The sequence below is a fragment of the Physcomitrium patens genome, chromosome 12 (assembly GCF_059467195.1).
Source record: "Physcomitrium patens ecotype Gransden chromosome 12, ASM5946719v1, whole genome shotgun sequence".
NCBI lineage: Eukaryota > Viridiplantae > Streptophyta > Bryopsida > Funariales > Funariaceae > Physcomitrium > Physcomitrium patens.
The window spans coordinates 12716978-12728102 of NC_143421.1; positions in this window are offsets into that span (position 1 = coordinate 12716978).

Consider the following 11125-nt stretch of genomic DNA (forward strand, 5'->3'; position numbering starts at 1 on the left):
TTAGTCGGTGACCATGTTCACTTTTTACATTTCTTCCAAGATTATAAGTGGTAGTGAATGATAACTTAATTTCATATCTATCAAAGAATTCACGAGTTTACTATACATTTAATTCTCTATAATCTCTAGTGATTTTTCTTACACATCCATAGTAGCAAATAACATCTTTAAGTAAAAATCTACTAAGCTCTTTTAAAGACTTTGTTATCAATGCTCTATCTTCTATTTGATTTGATAAATCTTCACAAGCTAAGACCAAATATTTCATTTTCTATAATCTAATTGGCATAATAACCAAATCAACAACCCATTTAAAATGAATAGCCAAAAGATATATTAGAAATAAGCTATCTTAATAAAATGTATTAGAATATATACAACATCAAAATAGCTTACATCTAACATATCTTAACAAGTTTCACATGATTCTATAAATAAAATCATATCTCGATACATATTTTTCTACCAATATAATTCTTTAAGTTTAGCAAAAGTAGCCCAAATCTTCTCATGTCTTATCAATAAAATATTGTAAAATCCTTTTAGAAGTTTTTGTTGTTGTTGTTGTTGTTGTTGTTTTTTTTATTTTTATTTTTATTTTTATTTTTTTTATTATTATTATTTCCAATCATTTTTTGTGGCATCTTAATTTCTTTCTTTGATTACTTTTACAAAAAAAAAAAATTTAAGAAAAAAATTATATACCTTTTTTTCTTTTTTTTAATTTTTTTTTTATAGACCAATTTTCTTGTTTACTCAAGGTACTCAAATAATAATCAATATCTATTAATTCTCCTTCATAAAGCTCTTCAAAAAATAACTTGTCTTCCTTCTTAAGATATGATATTGAATAGAATTTGGATCCTACATATCCTTCCACTACATTTTGAAGATCCGTATAAATATTGGGGCATCAATAATAAAGAGCACCATAGCCAAGTAAAGTTGTTCCAAGAGTCAATCCACAAAGATAACAACCGCGGTGTGATTGTAAGATATTTATAGTAAATACGTAATCAGATTCATAGTTACTTGCTTTCAACATACCATAGATAACAGAATTGGCTGCAATAGTGAAAGAGATGCTACATTGCATGCTTTATTATGTTGGTATGATTTGCAACAATGTACAAAAGCTCAAACATCACAATCTAAATCTATCCAAAATTATATCTTTGAGATATGTTCTAGAGACTTTTCATACTTTAGATGTCCAAATATTGGAATGTCATGTTTCTCTTGAAGTATGCACGTCCAAAACATAGTATTATCAAGTATATAAATCCACTTTTTGAAATAGAGCAAGCCATCACTAAGATGATAATCTTGATATTATAGATTACCTATCTTTAGTCAATCAATAATCATCTTAAAATAAATATCCCAATGCGTAGCTTCCATTCTTTTTGCTCCTTTAGTTAGGTTTAAAATGATATTACTAATTGTAGCGACTTCTACCTTGTCCTTTGATTTGGGCTTCAAATTTGGTTTCACAATTAGATGTCTAATATGATGCATTGTTACCCTTGCTTGTATTCAAGCTAAATATTAAAGAGCTGTAATTATTCTTTCTAACAATAATATTGTGATTTCATATTTTTCACATACAAATTATATAGCATTAGTCAATAGTCAGTTCAAATAGTCACTTGTTTCTGCAACAGATAATATTGCCACATCTTTGTGGCATGTATAAGGAAGATTTGGATTACATAATTGCAATATTAGAGTAATAATGAGTACCTCCTTTAACTTATCAAAGGACTTTTTTTGCTCTAGTTTCCATTTAAATAGGCTATTTTTTTCTAATAGGCTTCTCGATGATGTAGTAATGTGTATAAATTGCCAAATAAAATGGGAATAGTATCTAACAAAGCCTAAAAATGAATAGACTTCAAAAAAATCCTTAAAGATTGGCCAATCTTTTATTACTTTTATCTTATCCTATTCTATGTGCATGCCTTTAAAAAGCATGACATATCCAAAAAAAGTGAATCCGACTTGTAAAGTTTATATTTTAATTGCTTGCAATAGAAGTGACTATCTTGTAATTGGTATAATACTTCTCATAGATGTTGCTCATGTTCTTCATAGATTTTACTATATATTAAGCTATCATCAATAAAGACAACTACATACTTATCCAAAAGATTTTGAAACAATATGTTCATATGATCTATGAAGGAGATTGGAGCATTGATGATGCTAAAAGATAAAATAAGCCATTCATAATATCCATAGTACGTTATCGTATTACGTTCTATCTTGCTTGAAAATGCATCGGGTATCTGCCTGTGGAAGATAAAATGATGTTTTATAAGTATCCAAGTAGTCTAGTGGCCTTCAACCATCTAAATACAAAAAATTACAAGAAAATGCTATAAATCCATACTGATGTCTCTTGACCGCCGCCTAGAAAGTTGATGATGAACCTTGACTTGCAATTTCTCCTTTTCCAAACGTTAATTCTCATTCAAATCTTGTGAGCAGCTCCGCCTTTAAGTCCTCGACTTACCACGTCAAAATTCACCTTATTCCAGCCAATAGATCTCTAGTTATTACAGAAATCCTAAACAATCTCAATATGCTGATTTTTGATACCTCTTTACACTAATGATCAAATATCTTCTATCCATACTATTAGATTAACACAAATTTTTGCATGTACTTGGGATACTCAACCATCTAGATATCTCTAAAATTTCAACTACAGATGTTTCTCTAATTTCATAAAAACAGTCAAGAGTACTAGCCTTAATTTTATTGCAAAAAAAGCCCAATCCACCAATACAAACATTGATTTTGAGCAACGATTGCAAAGTCCTCTCAAACTCTATGAAATCAAGTCCTACACCTTTCAAAGGAGCTTGAAGCTAACTCTCTAATTCCAAAATCCCCAATCTCCCCTGAATGCCTTCTTTTTTTTCCTCTCTTTTCCTTTAATTCAGTGAGGTATCCTATTCTTCCGTTTTGGACTTGGAATTGGAATAGCAGACCGTACTTCCATGGAATTCTTCCCTCTAAGAGGAGCTTTCCATGAAAAGAATGTTTTCCTGAAACGACATAGAGAACGAAACAGCTTGAAATGGAACTGAAGCCTCTGTAATTAGGACCTCATTGGGTTGCCCAACCGAGTCATGTCTCATACTGGATAAAAGGCCCATAACAGGACCTGGATTGGATGTCCTTGTAATTGGGTCAAGTTGGCCCTTTGCATCAGGCTCACCCAAATATTGAATTGGTCCTTTCTAGTTTTCTCGACTCTTAGTAAGAACGGCTTAGACACATTCCACCCGATTTACCAGAGTATCTTGAGGACCTCAATTTATCTCCTCTATTTTTCCTTGGCTTTGGATCTGCTGATCCCGATTATTGAAATTGAATGGAACATTATATTGTTGATAAGTATGCCCCGACTGCTTGCAATTTCCACACACTGGCGTGTAATCGTCACTGGCTCTGGAATTGGGACATTCACTAGCATAAGGACCAATTTGTCTGCAATGAAAACAACGAAGTGGTCTTCTTGCACCCCCATTAGGCATATTGGGTGTCTCCATTGGTATATACCTACTAAGCTTATTCCATGTAGGGTTAGAAAATGATCTTGGTTGTCCCGTTGGTACGGAGGATACTTGGTTCGATGACGTCGGTAGAGCATATTGCTGATGTCACATATGGTCGTATAGCTTGCAATGGGGTGACATTAACTAGCCCTTGAATATTGGTACTGAAATTGGCCACTGTTTCTAACATCTAAGATGACTAAATATTAATAAAATCTTTTTCATTTATATTTTCACCATATAATCGTGCTACAACATGACAGCATATGAAAGGTCGTCTTTTTATGTCTTCTCTTACAATAGGTATTTGCCAATAGCCACTTTGAAGGTCCAATTTACTTAAGATGATTGCACTTTAAAGTTGGTCAAAAAGATCATCTATGTATAGAAGTGGATATGCATTCTTGTCAGTCTACTTATTAATGCTTTGATAATTAATGCAAAGTTGAAGCCCATGATCTTTTTTGGGTACAAAGAATACATATGCTCTCTATGGTGATGTGCTTTCTCAAATGAGGCTCTTTTTGAAGAGTTTGTTGAATGTCTTTTAAAGCTCTTTAAGTTCATTTGGTACTACACAATAAATTGGCCAACTTGCCAAATTGGCCTCAAACAATAGTTCTATTTGGAAAGAAGCACCTTCATCAAGTGGCATGCCATTAGATAAGTTGATTGAAAAGACATCTCAATATTCGCATATGAATTACTCTGCCTATTCTACTCTTTTGGCTATCTTTTCTACTGCTAAGGCAAGATTTGAAACTACCATATATATCAATTATTTATGCTATATTTGCTTCTTTTATAAGATCATCTCTACAAATAAGTCTTTAATTATAGATTATTTTTCTATCTCACTTGATACAAAGGTATAAAGAATCACCTTGCATCTACCATCTTCAAAGGAGATTGTCCTTGCTACCTAATCAATTTGCTTATTTTCCACCTGTAGCCATAATAAACCAAAGATAATAACATATCTGAACTTTGTTATCCTAAACTTCTTTCTTAAAGTATAGGTGTCACTCAACCTTAAGATTTTTTCCTCTTATGTCTCATTCAATACGTTCTTTCAGTCATTTGCTAGGTATGTACTCCCTCTTTTGATTACCTTGATTTTAATCTTAAGTCAATTGGCAACCTCAATCAAGATATAATTTTTTATGGAGTCGCAATCTACAAGCACTTGATATTGTTGTCCTCTTAGTCAATCTATTAGACACACCAATCAATCTTTTTGATAGTTTTCTAAGGGCATGCCATTTATCTTTAAGAGACAATAACTATTCTTAATATTAGTTCTTCGTGTCTTTAATAGAAAGCCCCATTTTCTTGTTCTATTTTGTTATTGACTTGATGAGGCTCAAAATTTTGAATCTTTCTTGATTTGTTGGTGCCTAAATTTTGATGTATCAGACAACCTCCAATCTAATGGCTTAGCTTTCAGCAATAAAAATACAATTCCTTTTTCATAAATATTTGTTGTCTCTGTAGTGTCAATGATCTTTGTAAGGCATCAATCTCCATCCACATTGATTATTGTGTCATAGTATTAGATAGTAGCATAAGACTTTGTGTTATAGGTTGTATTCCATGGTTTTTGAAATCAATACCATTGACCTTATGTGCAATCCTAATTGCCTCTTCAAATATGTGTTGATCCTTTAATTCTACTTCTTGTTGGACTATAGATTTAAACCCTCATACAAATCAATCCATCATTTTTGCCTTTGAAACATTACTAATTTAGAGATGTAGAGACTTAAATCAAGAGACATAATCTTGCATTAACCTAGATTATATAAAGTTAGCCAACTAATTGCATGCTATTTTTATTACATTAATGGGGCAAAATTGATTCTTAAAGTTAGTTTCAAATTCCTCTCAGTTATAAAATCCACCTTGAGCTTTATAACTTTGAATTGGATGTTGTCACTAAATGGCTGCTGCTCCTCTCAAATAGTTGGAAATATATATATTTTCTTTGGTGGTTTTTGTTTGAGATTGTTGGAAGTATTATCACATGTTGAGGAGGCATGGAAATATATCTTCTTGCCTTGAAGTCCTAGAATGTGTATTGAATTTATTTAATTTCAACTTAATAAATGTCGACTTTCTTATCTTAGAAGCTTCTATTTTTCCTTGCATAGTAGCTATTTGGCCTAAAAGGTGTTGTATCTAAGTCTCCATTTGGGATTGCTTTGCCATATCTTTCATGCTACAATTTCTTTATTGAACTATGCTATTGTAATGCCTTTTCTTTTATTAGCTAATTTTTTAAAAGTAGCTTGTGGTAATCTCAAAATAGTACCTATTGTGATCACAATAATTGACCTCTAATCAGACAACGGTGATCAATATACTACCAAAGAATAGACTAATATTCACTCTAATATCAATAAAATAGAATTGGATTATCTCTAAGCCCTAAGACCCTTCTAATCTATAGCAATGTAAATTTCGTCACAAAATAGGACAGTGTAGATCAAAATAAAATTGAAAAAAACTAAATAAAATAGAACATGAAAGAAAAAATATAGCAAAAGAGAATAGAAAAAAAATTAAATATAAAAATATAAAACCAAACTTTATTAAAAAAAAAAGGACCAAAGTTATACTTGATCTGATATCCAAATGACCTTGGCTAGTCCTATTTATACTTTGTTCAACCATCCTAGAACTTTTTAGAATATTCTTAATAGTAGATCCTACTTAGATAACTACCTTAAGCCTTTTTTAGAACGTTCTATGGTGGATCCTATATAGACCATCAATTTAGCCTCAATTCTAGAAATTTCTAAAAACTTCTAAAAATATTCTAAATATAGCTCCAATTACCAATTTATATATAATAAAAATATAAATATCTTATCTATATCGTGTTACAATAATAGTAGATTAATTCACCGAGATGGCATATTATATATCTTGTACAAAATCTATTATAGGTGTAGAAACAACTAATTTTCTTTTTGATAACATCCATTGTTATTATGGATTTTGAAAGAATATTATATTAGATAGGAAGAGTCAATTTGTATCAAGATTTTAAAGAACTCTTTTCAAGATTCTAAAGGTAGATATAAAACTAACTTTGGCTTTCTATCCTCAAATTGATGGACAAATAAAATAAATGAATCAAATTTTAAAGCAATATTTCAAGTATACTACCAACTATTAATAAGATGATTGGACATCTCTTTTATCATTGAAATATCATTATAATAATATGGTATATTTTTCTATTCAATAAAAATATTTTCTTGTTAATTATGATTATCATCTATAATTTGATACTTTTCACTTTTCAAAAGTTGATAATCTCATGGCAAGAGATTTGAATTTTTTTTTTTTAGAACTGCATGCAACAATAAAGGCACAACTAAAAAAAGTTCAATAATAATAAAAAATCAATTTGGTATCAAGGACATGTCTCCTCAAAAGTACACAAAGTCATTGATTATAAGTGGATTGTAAGAAGCACAATGTTGCTCAAATGAATTCAAATATAAAAAATAGCTCAAAGACTTAGTATAAATTTTAGATCAATTTCTTTCTCATGCCAAGATGTATCCAATCTTTAATTCTAATCTCAAACAAAAACTTTGTTTTTACTAAAATATCTATAAATCACTTACTATTAATTCAATTTAAGAAAATTTTAGCTCATTGAACTTAATTCAAGCTAAAAACTTAAAAATATTAAATTTAATAAATAAATTTCAAAGAAATTGAAAGCCAAACCGAAAAACAAATTGGTCACTTGTTGTAGTTGCAGCCCTTGAAATCCTTCTCTATAAATTAGCTTGGACCTCCCTTGTCATAGGTCTTCTTCTTATATACAATGGCTTATTGGAAACCTAACAATAAGATCTAGCTTCTTTCAAAATCTCTCTCTCTCTCTCTCTCTCTCTCTCTATTTATTAGATTATATATATATATATAATCTAATAAATAGTATATAAAAATCCAAATCAATTTTGAATCTTGCTATTCATGAACTCCAATAATTTCCCTCCTATATATTCTTATCCAAATAAATAAATAAATATATAAATAAAATAAAATAAAATAAAATAATCCACTTCATGCCAAAATTTATGCTCTAATTTTTTTCTAATACTTGTCTTAAACTACTATAGAGTTGGATTATTATTTTAAAAGATAATACCCTCAAAGCTTGAACAATCCATGTAAGGCAAAAATCTCTTATTCTAAATTCCTTTCTCTTTACAAGTAAAATTAATTACCTTCCAAATATCTTTGATATACCTAAATTAAATACATTACAATAGCAGAGCTTGTTATAAGGAATAATCTGAGTTTCATGTTGGTGACAAAATATGGTTATTTCTTCATAATATCAAAACTATTTTTTTTTTTGAATAATTGGATTATTGTATATGTGAATCATTTTTTACATGTTAACAGATTAATCTAGTTGCATATTGCTTGTATCTACCAAAATGTATGAAGATTCATCTTGTATTCTATGTATTTCTTTTTAAGCCATAAAAGATAATAAATTTATCAAAAAGATGACAAATGCCACTTCTCCTTATAAAAGAAGACTATAATCAAGAACATGAAGTTGAAGAAGTCTTAGAGTCAAGGCAATGCCAAAATATATTAGAATATCTTATTCATTGGTGGAGATATGATATTAATAAATATACATTAGAGCCAACTAATAATCTAGCAAATATAGCAAAGAAGATTGATTCTTTTTATTGATGAAATTCATTTAAAATAAGATGAAAGATAAAAAATCTTTGCTATAAAAGAAACAAGGTTTAAAAAAAATTACATTCTAACTTCTATTCTTGTTTATAATTTTTATATATTTTTAGTAATAAAGAGATGGAAAATTAATAATTAATAGATTCTTTTTAAGAGCTATTATTTTCTAAGTTATTAGATTAAAAATTTCAATTATGACAAATCTTTAAGATGATGCAATAAAAATGAAGATCTTCAAGAATAATATGATCTTCTTCAAATAAATGGCAAAATATAATATATTTAGTATCACAGCTTTAGAAGAGACTTCCAATATTTGGTGATATTTTTGGAAGTAAGAACTACCTTCAATGGTATTCCAAATGTTATATATCAAGAAAGATACAAAGGCCTCAAGAATAATCAAATAATAGGATGATCTTCTTGTCTTGGTATGAGACACTATCAATGACTAAGAGGACCTATCAACCACCTTCTAAAGCAACAAAGATTAAAGTATGTAGCAAATGTAATTTATCACATCTTGAGCTTTTTCAACATATGATTGCTTTTCCTTGTGGATTTTGTCTTTAAAAAGAGAGAGGAAGATAATGTTACAAAAATATATATATATATATATAATTATATAAATAAAAATTATTAAGTAGAAGATGAATGTAAGTAGATTTGATAGTAACTTATGGCAATGCTTTTTAAAATCTTCATAGATACATATTTGATTTAAGACATATTTGTAATTGATTAGTGATTAGGAAATAAAATCCTCTATCACTCACCTTATCTACCTACATAGGTAGCTTAAGAATCAAAATATTATGTTTTTGACACCAAAGCCCTTCTAAATTCCTTACTAATAAATCCTACAATTTCTATCTTGAATTATAAAATTTAAAATATAAACTTAAATAAATTAGATAAATATTTTATTTTATTTATTTCTATTTTTATTTTATTATTAATTAAAATCCAAACTTTTCTAACATTTCATATTATTTTTACATATTATGCTATTTTTCAACAAAAAAACGTGCTAGTAGCTTGTAGAACAAGCTGACCAGATGGTGCGCATATATAATACTTATCTTATAAGTTAGACATGTGTCTTGCAAATTGGACATGTGTTAGAGGTCCTATGGAATGTTGCCATGTAGTTCCTAGTTAGATAGTAGATATGGAGGCAAGAATGAAGCTTTCTTTATTCTTGCCAATGACTTTTTAGTACTTAGTCTTGTTTCATAACTTTCTAATCTTCTTGTCTTTGGCAATATCCATTCTAGTATAATATTATAACACCATTGAGTAATTTCTTGGCCTTTTTGACTGACATAAGAGTATACTAATCTTTTAGTTCTTTGAGATTTATGTCTTAGAAAAAACATCAATCAGTCAAAAAAAAAAAAAAAAAAAAAAAAAGAAAGAAAAAGAAGAATAATTTATTGAAATAAATATTTAATATTTGGTACATTTTTTTGTTATAAATTTATTTGATAAATAACTAAAATAATAATTAAATATTATATATTTTCATAAATAGATCTTTTATCTTTTTAATAAAATATTGATAAGATTAAATAGATATAATCATATTAAAATATTTTAATTAATATTGATTTTTAATTAAATAATTAAAACTACAAGATTAAATAATAATAAATATTTTTTTAAAAAAATCGCCAATAAACATGATTAATAAAAAATAGATAAAAAAATAAAAAATAAAATCTTAAATAAAATATTTGCTAATCTTAAATTTAATTTATAAAATAAGTAAAAAATTAATTAAGGCAAGAATTAAAATCAATTATGATTGAAAAATAAGGATACTAGAAAATAAGTCTAATTAAAAAGAAAAGTTGAAAGCCATGTCAATAATTGAAAGTTATTAAGGAATAAATGCATTAAATGGTCATTGTTGTTTCATGAATATATAGGTGTAGATGAAGATGTAGAAAATTCACTCAACAACTATTTAGCCAATTAAAGAAAATTATAAAAATATAAACATAAAAATTATCAAAATCAATCAATTATAAGATTTTTTCTAATAATATAGAATATAAAACTAGTCTATATTAAATACAAGATTAATCTTCATTAGATATTAATATAATAAATATAAAGATGTATCATCTATGAATGATACAATTCAAAAACATTCTGTGTATAATTCACAATTAGTTGAATAAATCTAATTTGATGGAACAATTTATATTAGTTAGTCAAGCTTAATGAAGGATCTTCTTATAAACAAATATTATGATAGGAATTCATATACTAATTAGTAAAGAAAAAAAACTCCAAATTCTAAATACAAAATAACACTTATTATACAAAGAACACCAAATGCAACTACTTAAGCCAAGATTTCAATGAAACAATTTTATTATGTTTCTAGCCATAAAAGAATTCCACACAGCTACAAGTAACGTTGGAATACCTTAAATCATCAACTTGAGGTTTTTTTTTAACTTTTTTGGAAAAGAAAAAAATTTGGGTGAAGAAATAAGATTTTAATGTATTTCAAAAAAAAAAAAAAAAAAAAAAAATTGAATTGTTGTAGTGATTTAATTGACAAAAATTATCAAAGTAGTTTTTGCATTTGACCCCTAAATCAAGGTGTAGACTTGAGCAAAACAATCCATAAAAACATGTTCAACCACCACAAAAATAGTCTGAGCCACCAACTTTTTGTTGTAAAGCTTGCAAATCATTGGTGGACTTGGAATCGATTCAGAATCTTTCTACATTCTTCAAAACGGTTTTGGGGTTCTGAAGGGCCTGACATGGTTTAAGGTGTTTCGACGTTAGTTCCAGAATCC